Consider the following 25372-nt stretch of genomic DNA (forward strand, 5'->3'; position numbering starts at 1 on the left):
TGCCCAAACATTTGGGGGCAATGAAATTTTAGTTCTAGATTTAACTTGGATTCTAGTTCTACTTAAACTTGGATTTTCTACAACTCAATTTTTTTTCTATAAACTAGAGGTATACACTACAACAACCCTAAAAACCTGTGACTTTAGGCTTTGGGGCCAAGCTTTCTCTATAAGTGACCGAAAGGTACAACTCACTTTTGGACTTGCCTAAAAACTTTCCATTTCTGTTCTCCTAAACATGGGTTCAGCTTGCTTTGTGGAGAGCTGTTTTTAAAACATGCAAAAAGCTAATTTGCTATAAGACAAAACAATTTCCCCTGGACATGCAATCACATGAGGCAATGTCATGGATTGGAAGTATGAATGTATTTTGTGGTTGATACGACTCTGGAGGTTAAAAGCTAGGTGGTCTGGTTGAAACACATTAAGTTATCTCAAACATATATATAATGTTAACTTACTTTGTGACAAAGTGTTCACCATTACACACACAAATTCATTTTTCTTTCTAGTTCAAGCCCATGGAAATCCCCATAAATCTTGTCTCCAAGGGGCAAACATAAAGAGTTCTTAAGATGGAAGAGTTCTTATCAAATGTGCAAAAAACTAGAAACGCACCAACTAGGCAAAAATGTGGAAGTAGTCTAAGAGAAAGTCCAGCAAATAGAAAAGTTAAGAGAATTGCACTGAGATTGTAATCCTGAGAAAAAAAAATTATTTCTAAATGAAAAAAAAATTGAGACAGTGAAGATTAAAGTTGAAAGAAAAAATTAAAACCTACAAAAGTATGAGTCAATACAAAATTAAAAACCCATTAATTCTGCTGTATTACCAAGGCTTCATCAAAAGTCTCATGAATATCACATATTACAATCGAACAGAAATCCAAAAGTTTTCCCCAATCTGTCCTACTAACTGCTTATTGCTAAAGTGATAAGAAAAATTATCTTCAAATAATTCAATTTTATACCTATTTATATTTTCAGCTCTTAGGTGGATTTTGCTATATAATATGTATGATTTTTAAAAGAAAACTTGTTTGTTGATGATTGATGTTGACATCTGTCATGTAACTCCTATATAATCACATAAATCACCTTAGATAACTCCTAAATAAAAACAAATGCAAGTACAGGATGCTTCATATCATTCATTTTAGACCTCTAAGAGTTGGGAAAGCTCAACCTGGAGAATAAATTTGAGTTTTATTGAGTGAAGAAAAGTACTTTCCAGTTTAGGAGAGGAGGGATTAACCCATTTCAGTGGAGGCGGCAATCAGGAAGATACAAACAGAAAGCTCCTTGCCTAGTGCTAAGGCCAGAAACACTGTGAATGTCCCCCTGGATGCTGTAAAAATAGCCACCATGCTGGCACTCACAGGGCTGGGTGATGGTGTGGTAAACAATAATACCTTGCCCCAGTGGAACTCCTTTGGGCCAAAAAGCTTTCACCTGCATTATTCCATTAACCTCACTGAACTGTTACAGGAAATGTGGTTTTTTTTTTTTGAAATGACATTGAAATATATTCTAAAAGAACATTTTAGATCTCTACAAGAGTCTGTCCTCTTTCAGGCAACACATTACCTTTTAAAAATCAATAGTCTACTTCTCTTTAAGTCATCACATTTCAAAACTGTAGCAGCTAGTAAATGTTAATATAATTTTTCCAAAAATGCTATCTCCCTAAATTTCTATGCCCTCTTCTTTAGCCTGCCTTCTCAAGGCAAAGGTTATCTTTATGTTCTTTTTTTGTAGTATCAGGATTATGGATTTTGTTCATTTTTAAGGTGGTATTTATGGAAATAATGTAAATGCAAAAATATCTCATATTATTCACCAGCTGGTGGAACTGAATCACCTGCTTTTCAAACAACTTAGTGCTTTCCAATCAGTTCAAATACACAGAAATATACATTTGGGCTGATGTGGCTTTTCTGCAATGCTTTCTTTTCAGGCTGCAGTCTACATGCCAGCCTTGTATTTTATTCTTGTCACTATTGTTCAATCTATAAAATCTCTCTTGAAGACCCTCAAACTGCTTGTAATTTAAACTTTTACTTTTGGTAACTCACTGTTTTAAAATTGCTATCTCTGACTATATCTGTCTTCCAGGGGAACTTACACACATTTTTAACCAAAAATTCCTTTTTTTTATCTCTGTTTCTGGATTCTTAAATTAATGGTTACATCAGCATTATTTATTGCTCAAATTATTTTGTTCTTGGGAACTTTTCCTGGAAGGAAGTTTATGCTATTTTTGACAAACTTGACTTGTGAAGGAATACTTATCTGAGAATTTTAGAAACAGGCTTATATCCCAAACGCGCTGGTAAAACATCTGCATGACCCTGCACAAAAACCCCTTCACAGTTCTGGTGCTCTCTTTGCTCAACTCCAAAGTGAGTTGATTAGGACTATGAGCACCTTGCTGTTACATGCTTTAGTCTCAGTTTGGTCAATGAAACTCTCCAGAGTCCACAGATTTTCTTTATTTGTATCATTAGCCTGTTTGTATAAAATAAACTACCATTTATGAAGCCACTGTTCTCCTTTACTCTGTCATCCAATCATGGTAAATATTTCTCATGGACTCATTCTTAGGAGGCCTGTGAGTAACCTGGCATCTTACTGATTCTCCCTTTCAGAGTCTTACTAGCCTGGCTTCCCCCATAGCTTCCAGACAGAGCTTGTCACCCTTTCCTGGTTTTTTTTGACCTCTAGAGACCACGAAAACTTCAAAAGACATCACACCAACACTAGTATTACCATGTACCCTCCAAGAAGCCCCAAACTGTTTACATCTATTCATTAAGTTAATACTTTATTAGAACTTGTCCAGCTGAGTACTCTAGCACAGATCTCATCAGACATTTTAAATACCATGTTTTAAGGCTGACAGGTCCATTAGGAATTAACTTTCTAGTATATTTTCCCTTTGATACTCTCATGACTCATTTATCTCCTGCCTATAAAAAGGGAACTAAGAGAGAAAAAAGTCAAATGAGAAAAGATATGCAAATGGACTAGCCCAAAATGGGACACATAACCAGTGCTCAGTACGTGGTAGCTATTAATCCTATCATTATCATCATCACGTTAGTTACGTGTATTATGAACTGATTACTGGACTCAACTCTTACTTGATTTCTCATTAGATATCCACAGCAACCTTTGAGGAAGCTATATTTGATCCCCACTTCACAGAATGGGAGACTGCGGCCTGCAGACTTTGGTACCTTAACTGAAGTCACCCAGCAAAGGAATGAGTCCATATGGTCACATCACTTGCCCATGCTTTGATGCGATAACATCACTCGTCACTGACGGCTTCACCAAGGTACCACTAAATTTTCTACTCTTACTCTCCTCTTTTTTCTTTGTACTGTCATGGTCCCCACCTCAGTCAAGTTCACTTTTACTTGTCCAATCTTAGTGAAGGGAGCAGAAGGTGGAAACTGAGGTTAAAGGGGGGATCTTTAATGTTATTCAAGGACTGACTTCATCTTAACTTCCATTCTCTGCTGCAGTCACACACAGTGGAGTTGCTATTTCTTCCTTATGTCTTGCCTTTTCTTGTCTTTATGCTGTTGTTTTTTTTTTTCTTCCTCCATTTGCAATGAATCTCTCCCTTTCCCTTGGATCTTCACCAGTTCTTACTCCACACTCTCCATTAAAATTCAAATCTACCTTTAAAGCTCAACTCAAATACCAGCTCTGTCCTAAGTCTCGTGGATCTGCCAAGTCAGAACTAACCACTCATTCCTCCATGCTCCTACAGTGGCAACTGTGTGAGAAAGGCAAGGGATTTCATAGCCTGCTCACCATCTGTGGGACAGTATCCTATCTGTCCCTGCAGGGCTTTCTCCATCCACCTCTGTCCTATGGACGGCTTGCAGGGCTGACCTTAGTAAGTGCCCTAGCTCTGGCTTCTGTTCGAGTTCACCAGTGAAGAGCACCAACAGGAGACTGTAGGGGATTAAGGCGGTGGGTGAGGTCAGGGTATTAATTCCTCTTCCTGCCAAACTGCTGGGAGTTGGCTGCACCCCTCAAGTAACATGCAGCTTCCATGGGGGGCATCGCAGCTTCCATGGAGGGCATCACAGCTTCTGTGGGGAGGCCCTCTTTCCAGCAGCACTTCCTTCCTCTTTGCCCTCCTATAAAGTAGCCACACTTTTACTGAACCCACAGCGCTGCACTAGCTCTTGATCCTCCACATTTGGCTTAATTCATCCTTGTTGAAGTGTTCCTGATTTCCTGCTGAGACCCTGTCTGATAATGTTCTTAATAAGGTCTTCTAAGGGGTTCATTTTACAAACCACATTATTACGCTTATTAAAAGAGTGTCTTCAGGATATGTCCTTACGCTCTGATGGATGATAAAGGTAACAGCTAGAAGTATGGAACACACTATGTTTCGGTCACTCTCCTGGGTATATATACGGTGTGTATTATTCTAATATAATTAAGTCACTATGAGCTAAGCAAGGCACATAGCTAGTGAGAGGGTACCAGAAGTAACTCGCTTGTGGTCACTCAGTGTCTTAGTGGAGTTGAGGACTCAGATCTGTCCAAAGCCTAAACCTTAAGTTCTAGGTCTCAGCAGTGGTTCTCCAACTTGAGCGTGCATCCCTATCACCTGGAAAGCTTGCTGGACGAGATCCTGGGCCTCAACCCCAGAGTGTCCAATTCTGAGGGTCTGGAGCAGGGCTTAAGAATTGGATTTCTAACAAACTCCTAGGTCCTGGTCTGGGTACCACACTTCGAGAACCACTGGTCCAGGCATTTTAGGGCCAGCATCTTAGGTGTTGGAATAATTTGCTGGTGATAATTATTAGAAAAAAAAAAAACAGAGCACTGCATTTTTCTGTTTGTAAGGAGGTAATTTACTCAATCTTAAAGAGTCAATAATGGGACTATGTATTTAAGGAAGAAGAGTTTTTCTCCAGGAAGACAGGAGGAGATGGGCATTCTAAGGACAGGAAACACCCTTTCAAGAAAATCTGAAAGGGAACTGAAGAGTAACACAGTAAATTCTGCTGTCCAGTGTTTACAGAACATGAGCTGGGATACTCTGACTCTCTAAAATGGAAGCTAACCTTTGCTCACCGTATACACACCTTATTCAGTAAAAATACTTATTGAGCATTCTACTAAAATCTAGACACTAAGCTCAGTGTCAGGGCTACACTGATAGTAGGTACAGTGTCTGGCTTCAAGAAGCTTATACTTCAGATTATGCACATCAGCTACATACACCGCATTATGGGTAATATACTGGGTTCAAACTAGTATGAAGAAAAATATTCACAAAAGTTACCCAAGAATCAAATGGCACAAGACCTAGCCTCAAACTCAGTGCTTGGGTAAAAATTATTTTATATGACAAGATAGGCTCTGCTTAGAAGACATAATATTCCTCCATACATTTTATATGAGCCAGCTTATAAACCTGCGACTTTTTCCAGAAGAAATGTTCCTGTCTTTGCCAAGAAGGTAGAGGTAGGGGTCAGGGGTGGGAATAATTTCTCCATCAAAAGCAAAATCTCATTCCTACTGCTCAGCAAAGCTCCAATTCACAACGTTCTGAAAGGTTTCCAAACTAAGTAATTTAGCAAAGTGATGATGAAAAAATGGCCCATTAATCTTATACTATGTGTTATAATTTAACTTCAGGTTTAGCATAGGAAAATATTATTTGCATTGATTAGAAATATGCTTTATGGCTGCATATATTATCAACTCTGAACATTTTTAAATTATTGGCTGGGCTGACATGATGAACTACACAGGAGTACTTCTAGAAGGCATCTCAATGTCATCTGTAACTCACATCATATAGACCTAGGAATAAATATATATTTTATTCAATGTAAAATCTTATTCCTAACACCAAAATATGCCCACTTTTATTCAGTGTTTATAATCAAGAAACCATCAGATAAATACCATTTAGAAAATTCAATGCAAGTAAATTAATGTATTAACTATCCAACTATTATCAAGCCATTTCCCCACTTAGCTGAACCTAATAAAGACTGGGTCAGTCTGAGTATGAAGATTTATTCATGAATTCACTCAAATGTTCTGAGGTATATTTTGAAGGACTTAAATTATGGGCTGGTCTATAGGAGCCTACAGAAAGGGTGAAGGTTTATCCCTTATGAGCTGTGTGACCTTGGCCAAGTAACCTGGAGTCTCTAAGACTCACTTTCTTCATCTGTAAAATGGAACTAGTAATAGAACCCAAGTTGTAGAACTGAAGGAAACAAAATAATATGGTAATGTATTTTGGCACAAAAGAGCAGTTATTCTAATGGTCATTATTGCCAGTATGGTTGTTAAGATTACTGAAAACCTATTGTATGTTAGGTCCTGTTCAAGAACTAGAATTTTGAGACCGTTCTCCACCTTTATCTCAGTTTTACCTCTAAAGTTCTGCCACATAATGGAAAAACATAACTGGTATTTCTAGGGGAGTGGGCCACTGAGGTGACATTTTTGTGGTACCAGGTACATAAAGTATACAAAAGTTGTAGTGGATCTTCTAATCACCTGTCACCAGAATGAGTCTTTACATCCCTTCTGTAGATCCGTGAGACAAGGTCAGTGATGTTGGTACCTTCTCTGGCTCATGAACATAGGGCAGAAACACAGGAAAACAGGCCTTTCATTTCTACTCCTGTTGATAAGAACCCTCTTGGATAACGACAATACTAAACAGAGCACTACATTGTTGCATGTTATAGAATCAAAGCTGTATACAAAGCAAAGGGCATTGGTCTCTGTTATACCTGCATTTCACTTGAGATGTGCCTTTCCAGACCCTGGATAAATTAAATACTTCAATACCTCCCAGGTCCTCTGCATATTTGGTCATACTGTTACCGCCAGATGGAAGGCTGTTCCATCAAGGTCAGACTGACCAGTGAAAATACCTGATTTTATCCTACAGCCAGAACCAAATAAACTTACTGAAATTCTGCCCAGCTCATAATCCACCTTCTTTCTGACACCTCCTGTGAGATTCGAAGTCAAAAACAACTGTATCTTCTTCAGAAGACACTGTGTACCATGTAAATAGTAATTTGTTATAAATACATGTATGTGTGTGTGAATTTCTTTGTTACATTAAGTTATATCTCCTGTGCCTTCCCTTTCTAACTAAACTGGGCTCTCTTATCATCACAGTGGCCATGTACATCAATGTATCCTCCAAAATTCCAGAATAATGTCAGATTCAGTATATAGTTGCTTAACAGAAAACAATTAACTAACCACTACAGAATACTAGTGTCTCTAAAAGTGTGTTCAATGGATCACAAATTCTATGAGACACTCTGGGAAGGAAAGGATTTATTTTAAACAAATTTGGAACCTGTTGTCCACAACATCTCCTCCTCCAAGATTCCTAATTCACAAGACTCATAGAAAGCTCTGTTGCAAAGAAACTGTGAGTTAGTTGGACTCAGTATCTCTTTTATAAAAGTATCAGTTATGGAGATCAAGGACCTTTTCCACTTTTAATACAGTATCTTTACTGTCTAGTGGAGTGCCTGGCACTCAGTAGACACCTAATACGTGAATAAGTTGGAATATTTTTTAAGCCGTAAAAGAAAAAGCTAGTCTATATTTTGATTTACTTAAGGAGAATAATAATATAAATACATTTATATAAATCACTTTAAAGTATATATATTTGATAATAATTTTTAAAATAAATCTACATAACTGCATATTTAGTGGTGATAGTAAATGAACTACAGTGCTTCAGAAAGCCTGTGAAGAAGTATGGCGACTAAAAACTACAACTGGAATCCAAAATAATTGTTTTTAGTTCATTTGTCCTCACTCCTTCGCAGTTTTAGGATAGAGACAGTAGATACATACGTTTCTTTTCTGTCATAATAGTATCACTTAAGGAGTGGTATTTCATTAGTTAGAAATAAGATTTGCTTTTGTTATTTTAGTACGTTTGATCACAGGGATATTTCTAGATTTTTTTTTCCTTTCGTAGCATCCTCATCTAAGATGTGCTTTGAAGATTTAGATCAAATGTCATATAGATTTCCTAGACTGCTTAATATGTGATTCCACTGTAGATTTTAATATCAATAGAGCAAGAAGAAAAAAAGGCAGAGGGAAAAATGAAATGGGTGTACTCAGCACCTCTCTCTACTAACAACACTTCTCAGAATTTTGTGGGAAGTTCTATCTGTAAGTGGGAAAATTTTCACTGCGGAACTTACAGTGTGAATGTTTCAAGAATCTGCCTCATAACCAAGGAAAAAATGTGCTTGATTTTACCACAACCAAAAAGTTCTCCTTTTCCTCTTCTTAGGCTTGCCCTCAAGACTACTATTAACCTAAAGGAAGTCGCCCCTATGCAGGGAGGACAGAACACACCATTTGAAGGGAAAGCTGAAGTAGTGATATTAAGGTAGCCCCTCATCCCACCAATGAAAATATACATTTAGATTTTCCACTTTCTCCCCTTATTTTCATGATTTCAAAATGAGAATGTAGGGTCTGGTAACTTTGTCAATAGTCCATAATTATTAGTGTTATTAAAATAAAATATGAATAGTAAGCCATATGCAAAACTGCTGTGTGAACAAACTGCTATACCAAAAAAGTATACAAATAAGTGAGTGTTAGTAAATGCTAAGAGGGATTAACAACATAAAGCATATAAAAAGTGATGACCGTATTTCATACTTGTTTTTTTTTCTCTCTCACTCTTATGCAGCTGCAAAGTAACTAAGGGAATATATTCACAAGATGGTAAGCATGTTTTGGATGTTCAATTTGTGCTTGTGGGAAAGAACAAAGATAATTGCCTCAATTAGGTCAAATATTATACAAGAGATGAGTCAGATTAGAAATGGGATTAAGACTTGCCTTAGAGAGTTACGGGAGGGCTAACCAATCACAGATAGGACATTGTAGTGCAATATGCAAATAAACTTTAAAGCAACTTCTTTCATGCTATCTATTGTCAGAAAAGACAGTCACACTCAGAGCTCTGCACTTAACTCCAGAGTTTCTGAGTGAGAATCTGTCAGGAGGATGGACGTATTTCATTGTTTTGGCAACATTTAAACAGCTTGGCCTCGGGCAATACTATTGCTAAGATCAAAGGCTAGGGGTTCAGGAAGAGCGAGTGTCCAGTTCTGGTTGTTCTACCACCCAATTGTGATCTAGGGTAAATTCTTAATTTTTTTTTTTAAACTTGAAGATACTGAAATAGTATTTCCTACATCACAGAGTTGTCGTGGAGATAAAAGATCATTAAGATAACGCGCCTTTCACCCAAGAAATGTTGAAATGCTACTGATGCTACTACCATCATCATCATCATGATGACAGGTCAAGGACATACTGCCACATGGACATCCAACATTCCCTGGGCCATACACACCTTTCCTTTCAAGGCTCCCATTCTAGTGGGGTTCTAACACCGTCAAATGACAGAAAATATAGGTCCTTATACTTTTTATTTTTCTGTAGCTAATTTCAGAATCTTTCACCTCTGTCCATCTATATATCTTGGTTAAGCATATTCTTGTCACACACAGAAGTTGCCTCCCAAAGAGAGGAACAATGTGCAAAGTGACGAGGACACTGAGTGAAGCTTTTCACATCCTAGACTATCCATGGTCCAGTTCAGCAGGCCTCTGGTGGGAAGCCCTGGGTCTGCCCCGCCTGTCTGTAATAGGTGAAGAGACATGGTCCTTAGCATGTGGTCTGTGAAACAGAAGTGGCTGCAGATAAAATTAAAACACAAGAAGAAGTAGCTTCAATTCTTCCTTCTTAGGCCTTTTTCTTCTTGTTCAGATGTTCAAGAAACTTTCCTGCCCTCTGCCCCTGCCGGGATGGTGTTACATCTGCCTGGATAAGTAGGTCACCACTGTATATCAGGAAAGTTCTTATTTGCAAGCAACAGGAACCAGTACAGCTGATTTGAGCAGAAAAGGAAATTGTTGGAAGTTTACTGTTTAGGTGTCAGTAACCAGAAGCAGACTAAACAACCAGAATCCAAGGCTATGCCACTGCAGTTAGAGGATCACACCCAAGTGGTGTTTTAAATCCCCGCTGGCCTTGCTTACATGACAAGAACAGGATCCTGGTGGCCAACCCATCACTGCTGTCTTTGTTCTTTGTGTCATTTATTTCTAATTCAAAATCCAGGACAGGGGTGCAAATGACCAAACCCAGGTCACCTGGCTGTCTTCCAGCTCTAAGGGAGACTGAGCATGAGAGTAAACAATGTATCTGGTATTTTCAGCTTGTATAATGGGCGAAAGGCTCTGTTTCTCACCGACTCACAGAGTGGAAAATTCCCCAAATAAAAAAAATAATTTCAGATCAGATGCTTGGAAGGTTAAAAATGACAACAACAAACAAATTCAGATATGGAATTAAAGACATGGAGTAGTTAAGGACCTATATTTGGAGTGATTCAGACCTGAGTTCACATCTTGAGCAAGTTACTCAATCTTTCTAAACTTCAATTTTCTCTTAAAACAAAAATGTGGAAGACAATACCCACAGGTAGCTTGTGGTACAAATGAAATGGATAATACAAGTGCCTGGCAGATCCTAAACATTTTCTAAAACTACGAGTAGCACCATTTTATTATTGTTACTTATTACACAATTTATTGTAAAATAAACATGGAGAGTATTAACTAATATTATTATGGCATTGTGTCACATTTATTATCTCAACTAAGCATTTGTTGATTCAACAAACATTCTACATATCAGAAAATAAACTGTCAGCAGGGGGAGGATATAGCTCACGCTCTAGAGCACATGCTGGTATGTATGAGGTCCTGGGTTCAATCCCCAGTACCTCCTCTAAATAAATAAATACATAAACCTAATTATCTCCCTACCCCAGAAAATAAATTTAAAAAAAAAAAAAAAAAAAAAAAAAAGAACCTTTTAGTACACTTTTCTAAGAAGAGGGGAAAAAAAAGCCCCGAGGCTTATAAAGCATAAGCAATGTACCAAAAGCCACTCAGTTAAGAGTTAACGGAATATTATTCAGCCTTAAAATCATTGACAATAATATAGGTGAAACTTGAAGGCATTTTGCCAATGCAGTAAGCCAGACAAATAGACAAATACTGAATGGTATCATTTATATAAGGAATCTAAAAAAAAAAAAAAGTCTAACTTATAGAAACAGAGTAGAAAAGTTGTTGCCAGGGGCTGGGGATGGCAAAAATAGAGAGGCTGGTAAAAGGGTACAAACTTTCAGTTATAGGCTCCAACGTATAACATGGTGACTGCAGTTGATAATGCCATATTGTATAACTGGAATTTGCTGGAAGAGTAGAAGTTAAAGGTTCTTCTATCCCTCACACTCAAAAAAGGTAAATACATGAGGTATTGGATGTATTAATTAATACAATGAAAAGAATCCTTTCACAATGTATATGTATATCAAATCATCATGATGTACACTTTAAATATAACTTTGTCAATTACACCTCAAAAAAACTGGAAAAAAAGAGGTATTAAAAGTGAGATTCCAACTCAAGATTATCTGGCTCAGAAAACTATATTCTTAATCATTGAAATACAGTATCCCTCAATATGTTATGCTGTAAAATGCTTAACACAAAGGAATTATTAAATAATGGTATGTATTCTAACCATGACTATAATGCTTACTAGATATTATTTATGTGGTATACTATACTTCTAACTGCAAGGGTATTAAGGTGCAAATTCATGCTGCAAAACATAAAAAGCCTCTGTGGGCAGCTATGGGATAAAAAGAGCAGGGAATGAGACTTCTCACCTCCCAGCCCAGAGTTTCCTCAAGTCCGTTGTTCTTCACCCCCTTTATAATGTGGGATTAATGCCTTCCCCACATTCACACTGGGCAGGGAAATCCATCCATATTTCCAGGTTTATACTGAACCTCCACATAGTTTATCATCAATTTGGAGTCATCAAATCAAAGATCTAAAGAGTCCACTAGCATAAATGATCTACGGATAGAAGTAAGGGGTAGTAGTAGATTATTGGAGGAGCCCGAACAGCTTTCGGAGTTGCCAAAGGTCCTCTACTCTCAGAAGAAATTTTAGAATTCCAGAAATAAAAAGCAAAGTTTGGAAATAAATTAAAACTGAAACTAACAATATCTGCAATGAATCAAGTAGTTATTATGGGCCAGGCTACATACTAGGCACTCTGTAAACATTAGAGCTCATTTTTCTGCAGTCCTTTTCAAAGTATATAATACTGTTTCTATTTCATATAAAAGAATATTGTATCCAAGCAGATTAGTGCCTTGTCCAAGACCACATGACTAGGTTACAAGAAAATAAGGACAAGTTTTAATGGTCAAAATGGGGATGGATGCTATAATTAGACGATTATGGCTAATCAAATAAAAATATTAAAAATTGTTCTAATATATTGTTAGGATTTCTTTAGAATAAGGTGGATGCCTTAGTGAATGCAACAGTTGTACACATTACAGTCTCTTTAATTCATTACTCATACAAATCTACTTTTATATTCTCGGTGACAAGGAGCTAACTACTGATGAGGCAGCTTCTTCAATTTTTGGACAGCTCCAGGGGTGAAATGTGGTAATATCTTACTGCCTGCAATGTCATCTGGGTCTCTCTGGGGGAATAAAGCAGAACAAGTAGCCAGCGTTCTTGAAAAATGGATACAATTTCAGTTTTTCAAAATACGAGTGTCAGATTCATTCACTGCACCAGGTACATCTGTCAAATGGCTTTGCCCATTTACTAATGGACAGCACAATGCAAAAACATGTTGGGTCATTTAAAGCACTCAATGTCACCTCACTGGTACTGTCATCAATATAATCTGTACTGGCATTTTGTCTCACCCTGACTTTAAGGATTGTGTGGGGAGATTCAAGTCCTCAGACCATGGACTGATCACCTCTACTCGATGTAGGACTCTCTGTTTCCAGATCACCTCTGCTCGATGTAGGACTCTCTGTAGTTTCCATACTACCCAGGCTGACCAGATCAAGCAGGAGTCCCAGAGTTTAAAGTTCTAGCTGTTCTGGGGGAAACAGGTTATGCCCCACTCCCATAACCTGTCACTTCCTGCTACTAGCCTCTTCTAGACTATCCTAACTAATATTAGTATTTCATGCTAAAAATTAATTTTGCTTATATGATGGCAGGCATACAACCTTAAATGCCATTTTTATAAATAAGGCAACCACCAATGGAGTGGGGTTTATGGCCTTCTCTTCTGTAGACACAGCCTACCCTATAAATCTCCATTCCTGCATCAGGGAACCATGGATCCCTTTAATCCCTTTCAGAGGGAACCAATTCTTTCCAATTGTAAGATGAAATAAGGATTAACATTCCTATACTGCCCAAAAAGAAACAAATTACAAAATGCAAGAGAGGGATTTTCCATGTTTTTGTGTATCAAAAGGTTTCTGAATGGACTTGACGATATCGAAGAAGTTTGACACACAAAATAAAAATAAGTAAATAAAAAAAGAAAACAAACTGTACTTATAACAAACATATAAGAACACACTGATATATAAAAATTGTTATAAATCAATGAAGAAAAATGGATAGAGGTCATAAAGTTACAAAAGAAAAACTATTAACAGTCAAAAAATCCATGAAAGTATATTCAATTTTGCTATCATGAATCAAAGAAATACAAATAAAATGATTCAGGTGTTATATTTTGCTCATTAGAATGGCAAAGATTTTTAAAAATTGATAATACTAGTATTAAAATAGTAATACTGGTACTGATGTCTGCAAGAAACTACACTGGATGATAATTGCTAGCAGAGAGGTAATGTAGTGTCACCTTTCTGGAAGACAGTACCAGAACTGACAAGCAGTCAGTCAAGTTCTAGAAATCCATTCTAAGGAAATAAAGAAATGCTCAAAGACATATGAACAAGGATGTTTCTCTCATCATTTAGAGAAGCAAAACAGTAATAATCTAAATGTTGAGCAGTAGAGACTGGTTAAATAAGTAACAGAATGCTGTTCAATCATTAAAAATTAGGATGCAGATTTCTGTTAGGTGATATGGAATCATGCTTATATTGCTAAGTAAAAAATGTTATAGAATGATTCTGTGGTTTGTTATAATAATCAAAGATATTTTATGCTTGCATTGTTATTTATATGCACCCCCTCACAAAAAAGTCTCAGAAGATACCCTCAAAAAAAAGAGATGATTGATCAGAATTGGGATTTTGATGTATTTACTTTTTTCTTTAAATCCTTTCACTTTTTAGAGTGTCCTGCAGTAAGTCTGTGTTACTTTTACAATGAAAACTATTTTAATTTTCAACAAAAAGTTTTAGATTCCTCTAATTTTCCATTTATTTTACATAATATCTCCGGGTATTTGTGTAAAAGAAAAATCAGTCCTTTTTTTTGTATCAATCTAATTTTACTTTTCACAAATTCACCTTTTGAGATCGGTAAACGTTTCACAGAGTAAAACTGTTAGGGTCTGAGTATTCTGTTACCTTTAAAAGCACTGGAAACTTTGAAATAATTTCTTTCACACTTTTCATATGAGACTGAGGTGAGGGTGGGGTTGCAGGAAGAAGGGAAATCGACAGCAGGACCTTGAACTAGGAAAGAGAGCAACAAGAGGCAATGTGTACTCTTTTCACAAGGTAGAAGCCCCAGGTGTCCGCTTATACTAAAATACACACATATACACACGCATACTTAATCCATTGTTTCTTAAGCTAATCGCTCAGCGTGGCAGGAATGAGCAGCTGTTAGCTAGACTTTAATTAGCTCCTCCAGATGGTAGAAGCATCACTAGAACTAAGCCAGGAACAGCATTCATTCTCCATCTCCACTTGCATCTGGGTTTGGTTCCATCCCAAAGAATGTGACCAGAGGTGATCTGAAGTGTTTATGTCTGAAGGATAATGACTTGATAACTGAGCTGGCAAATTCCTCTCTCCTTTCCCTTATGAGACAAATGTACAGCCACATGATGAAGGTGGTGGGTCCCTGAACCGCTGAGCAGAAAACTGACCCTCAAACCACCAAAGTCCATACTGAACGACTGAGTGAGTGAGAAATGTACTTCCGCTGAGGTTCACACTTTATCACTTAGTGTTTAAGTAATGCATTTCTTTCTTTAAACCTCAGTTGCCTTATCTACTTTTTTTTTTTTCGCAAAGGCAGGTTCTTAAATTTACAGATAAGTCATAGAAGACTGTTGCTTTATTTTGAGATGTGAGTCCAAACATGAGATGAAAAGAAGGGTGAGAACCCAGAGAAATGCTTTTGACAAAAACAAAGGAGAGGCAGCATGCTGAAGGATGTTTAGTTATAACAAATTCAGACAGAAGAAATGGATGGGTGGTATCTAACAGCTTTGCTCAAAGGCATTTTGGAAAGAAAAATCTGTGAAAATGCAGAGAGAAGGAAAAAGCAGCAAAGACATGAAATGCCTACTGGTCCCTAAATGGATCTTATTTCGAAGAGATGCTTATTACTTACACATGTACCGTAAAACTTCTCTGTCCACTCCTTCCAGAATTTTCTAAAGCCTGACAGAACATCTGCAGAGAGAGGATGTCATTCCAGGATAATAAACTTCAAGTTACTAAATTAAGATCAAAATGTCCCTAACCTTGAACAGTTTTTCAAAGAGTTTTTAGAAGAAAGGAACTCTCCAGGGGGTTGTATAATTATATAATTGTACCCTTCCTAAGAGGCTATTTACAGATAAGTAATGCTTCCCATCCATTCTTTAAAGTAAAATAGATGAAATAAAATGGAGTTTGGGGACAATATTTGGGTGGGATAGTGGGGAGGAAATCTTTGCAGACACAGGTGGCCACCTAATTAGTAACACTCCCTCCTTATTCCCTACTGTCAGAGCCCTGGTTTAGGAGACCTTGCTATCCTTAAGGCTAAGGTGGCCAGTTTAAAGCCCCAGCTGATGAGATGTAAGTGGAAGCCTGCTGACCGTTTGTGGCAAATAATTTGCTCCCTGATTTAGACACTGCCTTTTCCCCACTGTCTTTTCTTTCTTCCTGCCTGAATGGTTGGAATACTATCGTAGATTCAGGAGTCACCATGCGACTACGGGGGTGGCAGGGACATGCTAGAGATGTGACAGCTGGAAGATGTAGGCAAACTAGTCCCCTGGTGGTGCTCTTCAGTAGCTGGGCTAACACTACAGGGACTATCTCCAAACTTCCTGCTACATGTGGAAAGTAAGTGAAGTCTTACTGTCTCTTAATTACTAACTGATAGGGAATTCTAACCTCAGCTTTCTAGAACCCTTTTCAGTATCCCATAGTCATACTCCAGTTCTAGACTCTTAGTAATCAGATATGCTTAGGGTAGAAAGATGAGTGGGGAGGGCTGGTTCTTCTGGAAGCCCTGATACCCGCCTCCACCACACACACACACAAATGGGTAACACATTTATGTCCACTCATCCTTCTGTCTACACTCAGAGGCCAGTCCCCACAGGGAGCCTTCACTGATAACCTTGCACTCCTCTCCACAAGCAGAATAGATAAGAGTGTGAGCTCTGGAATCAGACTTCCTGGACTTGAATTCTTTTTTTTTTTTTTAATGGAGGTAGTGGGGATTAACCCAGGACCCTATGCATGTTCTCTATCACTGAGCTATACCCACCCCTCCCAGACTTGAATTCTTAACGTGCTACTTTCCAGTTTAGGACTTGGACACATAATTACCTTCTCTGGACTCCTCCATAAAACAAGAACACTAAGTAGCACTGACATACCTCACTGAAAGGATTAAATGAGCAAATGCAGAAAAAAATATTTTATAATTTTTCTTGTGTCAATCAATTCTAGCTATTATTGTTACTTTTGGCTAGTTTAGGGTAGACTCCCTTTGCTGCCCCCCCGCCTCACCCCCCGCCATGGTTCTCTGTGCACGTCTCATTGATGGTACACACAATCCCATACTGCAGAGTTTGGGAAGGCGGTTCTCAAACTGTGGTTCCTGTGAAAGCAACAGCAGCAATACCTGGGATCTGGTTAGAACTACAAGCCTACTGATCCAGAAAACTCTGGGGTTGGAACCCAGCAATCTGTGTTTTAACAATACTCTCAGGCATATCTGATACTCACTAAAGGTTGAGGACAGCTGAGAACATCTGCTCAGACTCTCCTGGACATGTTTATCAAAAATAGAGTTTCCAGGACCTTATTATACTTGACCAGTTGGAGAAGGGGTCCAGCAATTGTCCTGGTTAGCATACCTGTCATGATTCTTCTGCACATTCATGTTTGAGAATCACTGCCATTTTGAATGTGTGGTTCACTTGTCTGTTTTCCCAGTGGACTTCACCTCCTTGCAAGGAAGGACTGTGAAGATTTGTTGTTGTTGTTTGTATTATTATTTTTCTTATGCTAATTCTAGAACCTCTAGGGTACACTACAATCTCAGGCACCAAGTAGGGGCTCATTAAACAAGTATCTCAAGAGTCTTAGCAGAGTTTCCAGATTAATTCCTTCAGAAGAAGAAATACTACACACTCACAAAAAAGCACCCTTTGAAAGTTTAAATTTTTTAATTTCTTTGCCACTTCCTTTCTTTTGATCATTTTGAGTAACATTTTTAATATTAACTTTAAAAAATGTATTTTGGTATTTGCCATCCTTAGAGAGACAGAAACAAATAAATACAATTAAATACTTATTTTTCTAAAGTCTCAAAACTATAAGGAAAATTAAAGCAATTATACCTTCAAGTGATTTTTTGGATATGTTTCTAATTCCATACTTCTGATGCTATTAAAGATTAAAACTGTACTAAGACATTTGAGACATGCTATATTGGTGTTAAATGAATTTAATTTTGTGTAGTGGCAGAAATATTTTGTGCAGCAAACATACCTGCACATACAAAATCATAGCCACAAATCTAAAAAAAATCAAGCTATTGAATTAAATATGACTGGTTATTTCCCTGCTGTGTGTGTGGATCTGCTAATATCTTCATTTGCTACTTACTAGCAGAAGCCAAAACTTAAATCTACGTATGTATTTATATATATGTATGTATATCCTCGAATTTAAATCATTCATATATATGAACGAAGTGTATATATACACACATATATAACAACTGTTGATATATGGATGAACAATTACAAATTAAGGAAAGCATATCTGGTGGCCTATTTTTTTCCCCATGAATTCTAAAGAACACCATTTTTCTACTCTTAGCGGTGGAATGTCAGTCTACCCCGAGGGTTGTTTAATGAGCATAGTTGAGACACCACTGGTTTAGCCAATAATGTCTTACCAGGGGAGGCCCTAGTGCCATTGTCAAGAGCTTATCCACAAGTGAGATAAGAAGGTACTTGTTTAGTTTACACAAAGCAGGGTAGAGGGCAATGGGAGGGAGCTGCTGATGATACATGATGTCCATATACACATAGCATTAACAAGCCCATAATTGCACCCATTTTTCCATATCCAAATCCAAAGCCTCTATATTATTAATCCCAGGCAAAAATGGTAAGATGCATGTGTGCTGATGGACCATGGCATCAAGATGCCTGTGGACTTATCTGAGTAGCTCTTGGTTTTGTCAGTGGGAACAAACTCGGCTCCCAGCACCAAATCCCCTTCCATACCAGGCAAACCAGTCCAAGTCTTCTGTGACTGCCGGGGTTGGGGGGAGCGCTCACCCTACTGTGATATCTAAACTGCCTTTACACATAGCAAACATTCACTATATGCTGAATGAATGAATGAATAAACTTTTGTCATATAACTGACTTGTTTGAGAAAAATTCCATTCAACAGGCTGGCATTCCTCCCTACTGTTAAGTGTGCAATCAGACAAAAACTTAATTATCAAATGTTAGAGCTGAGGAAATTTTAGAAACTATATACTTTGCTCTCACAAAGTTATACAACTAATTCAGTGGTAAAAATCACCAAGAATGATTTAGGAGTGAAACACACCTGAGTTCAAATTCCAAGTCTACCATATTTGAATGAGCAAAAAACTATTTCTGAGGCTCTGTTCCATGTGTGCATTATAGGACATCATAATAATACATACTTTGATTATATGATCATCAGGGGATTAAATGGTATGATTAATTTGCAATGGTCAGTCAGGTAATTTGTACCTAGTAAGCACTCAAGACATTAGCAAATATGAATAGGGGAGAGATGAAAAAAAAAAAACTCAGGGCCTGGCCTCAGGGGTCATAATGACTTTCTTCCATTCAGCCTACCCTCTTCCTGTTAAGAATAAGAAGAAGAAGAAAAACAAATTAGGATAAACATTTTGAAAATAGTTTTAAACTTCCTGAATGAATGGAATTATAAAAATAAAATGATCATGAGTACAAGTTGCTAAGTAGAGAAGTTTTCTGAGTGAACATTGCATTTAAGCAGAGTCACTTTTAAGTTTTTTGGAAACTTTTTTTTCTCGTCAAATAATAAATGCTTACTATAGAAAATGTGGAAAAATGCAGAAATGTGACATGACTTTAGTTCTTTGTTAGTTTTCTGCAAAATCAATTTATGGCCCTAAGATGTACCTTCCCCTCCAAACCCCATCACTGCCAGGAGCAAATATGATTGTAAATGGAGAAGTCAACAACAGATCATCTACAAGCTAAGTTACAAGCCAGTGAATGCTCATAGGTTTGATAGAGAAAACTCAGATTTATCATTATATATAAAAATAATATGACAAACTAAATCTTTAAAAAATTTCCTGAAGATCCATAACCTCTATAATAGTCCTGCAAAAAGTAACCAGCTAGAAATGTAAGTAAATGCTTATAATAAAGCATCTTCTGTATAACCTTTGATGTACTACTGACAAGAACAATTTAACAAAATGCAGATAAGTATCTGCAGGTGTCCTAGAAGAAGAACAGCACAGTCAGATGCTACAGGGGATAACTGTACTTCAGGATGAGTAAGACCTTATACTTGACCTCAATAAATTAACATTAAATAGAGTGGGTGAGTCATGGGCGGAATGTCAGAATACTAAAAGGCCAAGGTGAATACCAAAGGAATATGTGGGGATTCTTAAGAAGGAAATAAAGTGTTGGTTAGTTGATTTGGGCAAGGCAGAAGGCTGTAGGTGCCCGTTGGCTGGTCTCTGAAGAGGTCACTTTCTCTCCCTCCTGGTACTGAGGTTACAGTGCCATGGGGAATCGAGTAACATGGGAACTAAGAATCTTTCTACTCTCACCAGAATGGCTGGAAGCAGATTTTCTTGCCAGGATGTAGTGTAATAATATTTAAGAGCCCTTAGGGTCAGAGAGGTAGGGGCTTGAATATCCTGTCTCCATCTCTTGCTGTGGGTCAACCTTCTTACCTTTTCAACATCTCAGTATCTTTAAATTGGGGATGGTGATCATGTCTCCTACCTGGCTGTGAGAACGTGATACAGTGCATACACAGGGCTAAGTTCGGTGCCTGGAACACAAGGTGCTAGGTATGGTTAGTGCAGTGACAATGATGGAAAGATGATGGCGGTACTGGTCATGTTGAGTCCACCCCCCAGAACAGGCTCTGACTAGGAGCAGAGTTAAAGCACCCCTGGGTTCATGAGGCTTTACCTAAAAAGCAATGCTTGATAAATGTAGGCTGGTTGCCCATATGATTGTGTGCAATTTAAGAAAAGAAAGGGCCTCAAATTCACTCAACTACTTAATAATATTAGTAGTGGTAGTACTCAAAGGAGCTAAAATTGATTAAGAGCTTACTATATGCGAAACAACATGCTGAATGCTTTCAAAGGATTTACTCACTTATTAAAACACTGTTGTCTGGTAGGTCCTGTTATTGTTACTCCTTTCAGATGTCAAGTAGGGCTTAGAGGGGTTATAAAAGCACCTAAGATCCCACAGTCAGTACATGATGGAAATGAGTTCAAATTCATTCTGTCTGACTTGTTCTTCACACTGAAGTATGAAATTAAGCATACTGCCCTTTGTCTGATTCTCTTCTGAGACTTGAATGTTCCACTCAGCCCCCTGGGTGAAGAAGAGAAATTACTTCTCCTTGACCCTGTTTGACCTCAACATCCAACTTCCCTTTTCAAAATAGGGACTGTTTCAATGAGCAGCAATGAATGATGGGTTGTGGTCCAATCACCCTGATGACTAGGGGTCAGACACCAGAGGAAAAAATGCTCCGTGACAACTCTATGCTCGAACAGAAACAAGACAGGAGATAATGGAACGAGGCATAGGGAAAACAGCATTTGGCATTGTGATAATAATAACAATTATTATTATTAGACTTTACTGAGCTCTAGGCATTGTATTAAGTGCTTGGCAAAAGTAACTTCATTTTAACCTTGAAACCCAGTCCTATGAGGATGGAATAATATTATCATCATTTTATAGACAGGAATGTTGAGGTCCAGGTAGTCAGGTAAATTACCCAAAAAAGTAGGGTTAGCAAGTGGAAAGCAGGGATTTGAACTCTGTCCAGCATATACACTCCTAATCATTATGCTATAGTGCCTCCTGAAGACAGAAAAATTCCAATGACTTTTTCCCATTACCCAGTCCTGGACCTCAAACTTAAAATAGTCCGACATCAAGAGAGAGCAAGCTTGGAGTTGCCACTCTTTATTGAGTTTTAATCATTTCAAAACAATGTATTTGCTCATAAGATGCAGCTCTGTGATAACCTTTTGAACCAACTATCAAGCAACAGGAAACAAAGATTTGACTAACAAAAGTATATCCTTGCTTATGAGGAAGATGGGACAGCATAGTTGATACTAGGCTTAACTATTTGGGAAAATGTGGTCCCAGTAGCATACACGCTGGTACCTTTCCCCACCTACTAAATCCAAGAGCAATAGTTCATTTCTATGTTGCTTTTCATACTTCCATCCTATTCACCCCTGTCAGTCATCCTCTGGTCTCTTTCTTTGTCCATTTCTGTACAGAAAGATGCTAAATCTCTGCTCTCTGATGTGAAGAGGGTGTGTTATGAGAGGGAGCCATGGTACTTCAATGTCTTTTTTTTAATCTTAATTCTATTATGCCAACTCCACTGAACTTAATTATAGTGAATACAGAATTACACAATTACCCTCTGTCCTATTCTTCAGATGCTATATTTTGATAAAATTTACTACGTGCTGCTCTCCCCGTGAAAACTAGATGAACACTAGAAATGGATGTGTGTTGATATAAAATTTGTTATAATTACAATTAAAATATAGCTTACATAATGATAGTGTTAACATAAAATTATAGATGTGTAGAGACAACGTGGTCATGCATTTTTTAGTGTTAAGTGCAGGCTTAGACCAATATCTGGTGGCGGAATGAATATGGAACAGAATTTTGGTTAAGCTACAAAGGCTGTTTAAGGAGTTGCAGAGACCTAAGGGGAACTCAAAACCAGTAAGATAATATTTCCCTTGCCATGTTTTCAATTGTAAAGTGAAAAGAAGATGCGGAATGTCTGGTGAAATTGTTCAAAGTAGAGATGGACAAGTATCTATTTTTCCTTGAATACCTGGGTAACCGATTAAACTCATATGATTAAACTCATATGTCAGTAATGCAAATTCTCAACTGAGTCTGATGAGGTATAAAATAATTATACATATATAAAGTTGCACTAGACAGTTCAGAATTCTTCTAATTGAAAAGTGACCCTATCACAACTAACGTAAGCCTTCCAAAAGATGGTTACAACTACACTATCAGAGTGAAAAGTAGGAGGCTGAAATGTTTATTCTAAATGTTTGTACTTATGGTATCTTAACTAAAACAATGTGTCACAAATAATACTGAAATAGTCGTGACACCATTTTATTTAGTTTCATTGCAAAAACAAACTATAGGTATTTTTTTCATTTCAGATAATTGCTTTAGCTAATAGTCATTCAATGTTTTGAGAAGACAGAGTGTTAATTATATTACTTCATCTTTAAAACAGCACTTCCGTGTAATTATTCTTAATATCACCATTTTATTAAAATGTATCTTTAGTTCAGACTTTTATTCAGAACCGCAGATTTGTATATTCAGCTGTGCATTCAGCATCTCTAGTTGGATGTCAAGAAAACATCTCAAACCTAATGCCTCCAAAACTAATCTTTAATCCCCCAAATGTGCTCTATCTTAGGTGGTAGTAACCTCACCTTTCCAGTTGCCCAGGCCCCATGATTTGGATTTACCCTTGTCCTCTTTCTTCCTTTCCATTCTTACATTCAATCCGCCAGGAAATGTCACAGTCTTCCCAGTGTACCACTTGTGGGAACACCAGCTGCTAACAGCCTGGCAGAAGCCACTGACATGTACCTTGTAGACTCCTGTAATCGCCTCCTGAGATTCACCCTGATTCTGCTCTCTCCTCTATACTCAGTACCACAGATACAGTTATTCTTTTAAAACAAGAGACACATCATGTCACACCTCTGCTTAAATCCTACCCCTGTCTGCCTACACTTAGAATAAAAGACAAAAAGCGTATGATGGTCTCTGAGGACTTACCCCAACTATCCAATCATATATCTGACCTCAAGCCCTCCTGCTGCCCCTTCCTCCACAGTGATCAAGTCTGCCAGGGTGGCCTTCCTGATGTTCCTCCAAGCTGCCAGGCATATTCTGCCTTCGAGTTTTGGTATCGGTTGTTCCCACTCCCAGAGAGTGGTCTCCCCCTAATCCATTCTGACAACTCCCTCACTTCAAGTCTTTGCTCAAACGGCAACTTATGAAATCCACCCTGACTACCCTATTTAAAAATAGAACCCACCTGCACACCCCTCTAGCATTCCCAACCCAAGGTTCCTCAGCAGCCTTCACATTGTTTTCCTTATCCCGTAGTGCCCGTCAACTTGTAACATAGCATAGGATTTATTTATAATGTCCATCTGTTTCCACATAAGAGTGTAAAGAGAGAGGGAGGGAGACAGACAGAGACAGAGAAAATAAAAGTTCTTGTCTATTTTGTTCATTGATATGTTCAAGCACGTACAACAGTACACAAAGAAGATGCTTGATATGCTTAATATATATTTCTGGAAAAAATACAGATGAGGAAACTAGTAGTAAAGCTCAAAAAGCTAAACTTCCTAAAGGTTCTGCAGCTAAAAAAGGTCACAATGGAATTCAAACTTGGGGATGGCTAACTTCAAGTCTCTTAGCCTCTCTATTATCTTAAGTCCATGTAATTCATGACTTATTTTAATCAGTGCCATGGAAACTGTCATTCCACCCAACAGTAACACTAAAGTGTTTATTTCTTTCTCTCTCTCTCTCTGTATATATATAGAAAGACATGCATATATACATCTATGTAAAAAACACCTATCTATCTGTCTATCTATCTATTTTCCATTTAAACAAAGGAAACAGAGAAGAGTGAATTCATCACGGATTATTATGGTAATTTTACAGCAAATTTAGCAACAGCGACATTTAAGCTATAGCGATATTTAAAGATAGCGTAATACTTATAAAATAATAGCTTTTAAATGTATTGAACACTAATCACATGCTAAACTCAGCGCTAAAACATTTCCATGCATATTTTGTGCAATCCTTCTGATGATTCTATCAGACATGCTTTGATGTTACTCTATGAGGCGCGTCTCTCTTACTGCCAATTCAAAGATAAGGAAATTGATGACAGGTGTGTTACCTGTTTGATCAAGATGAGACTGGTAGTAAGTGGTGAGTATGAATTTAAACTGCAGTCTCTCTAACTCCAGAATTTGATTCTTAATCCTGACATGAAAATTCTGAAAATTCCTTTGGTAAAAGTATGGTTTCTCCTGGAAAACATCCCCCATTATGTCTGCCTGTGCTAATACTTTCAGAACACAGTTAAGTTTAAGATAAACATTTAAATAATACTTTAACAAATGGAAATATTTTCATCTAAACAATAACTCCGAGAGGCAGGCTGAGCCCTCTGTAATGGCTTAGTTGCTATCTTCCACCAAGAACAAGAGAAGGGATCGGCGACAGCAGAGTGGAGAAAACACACCCAGAGACAGAGAATTCTGTAAGTGACCAATTATCAAACTATTAAGCCGCAGCACTTTCATAGCAAGAGGCAAAATAATCCATTAAACAGAAAATTCTCCGACCCTTCACTCCATGGCCCACACAAACATTAATGCTGCATTTATTAGGATGTATTTCCTGTGCTCTATCAACTTGACTTTCAGCAATTGTATTAATACAGTCCCCTCAGCTTGCACATCTATCTGAATGACAGATTTCCTCACTTGAGGTTGGTAGAGTGGAGTAAATGAAATAAAGTTTAGGAAGAACCATCATAATCCATAATGATGGGCACTGAATCAGGACAAGAAGAAACATCTCTTCTCATTTATTTGAAT

At 37.7% G+C, this 25372-nt stretch overlaps 1 protein-coding gene across 11 annotated transcripts in view; it reads right to left on the reverse strand.

Moving 5' to 3' along the window:
* Positions 1-25372, reverse strand: part of GRM7 (glutamate metabotropic receptor 7) — a 769912-nt gene that overhangs the window by 737108 nt on the left and 7432 nt on the right. The gene's annotated exons all lie outside the window — the stretch shown is intronic.

This window comes from Camelus bactrianus, chromosome 17, assembly GCF_048773025.1.
Source record: "Camelus bactrianus isolate YW-2024 breed Bactrian camel chromosome 17, ASM4877302v1, whole genome shotgun sequence".
In the NCBI taxonomy this organism is placed as follows: Eukaryota; Metazoa; Chordata; class Mammalia; order Artiodactyla; family Camelidae; genus Camelus; species Camelus bactrianus.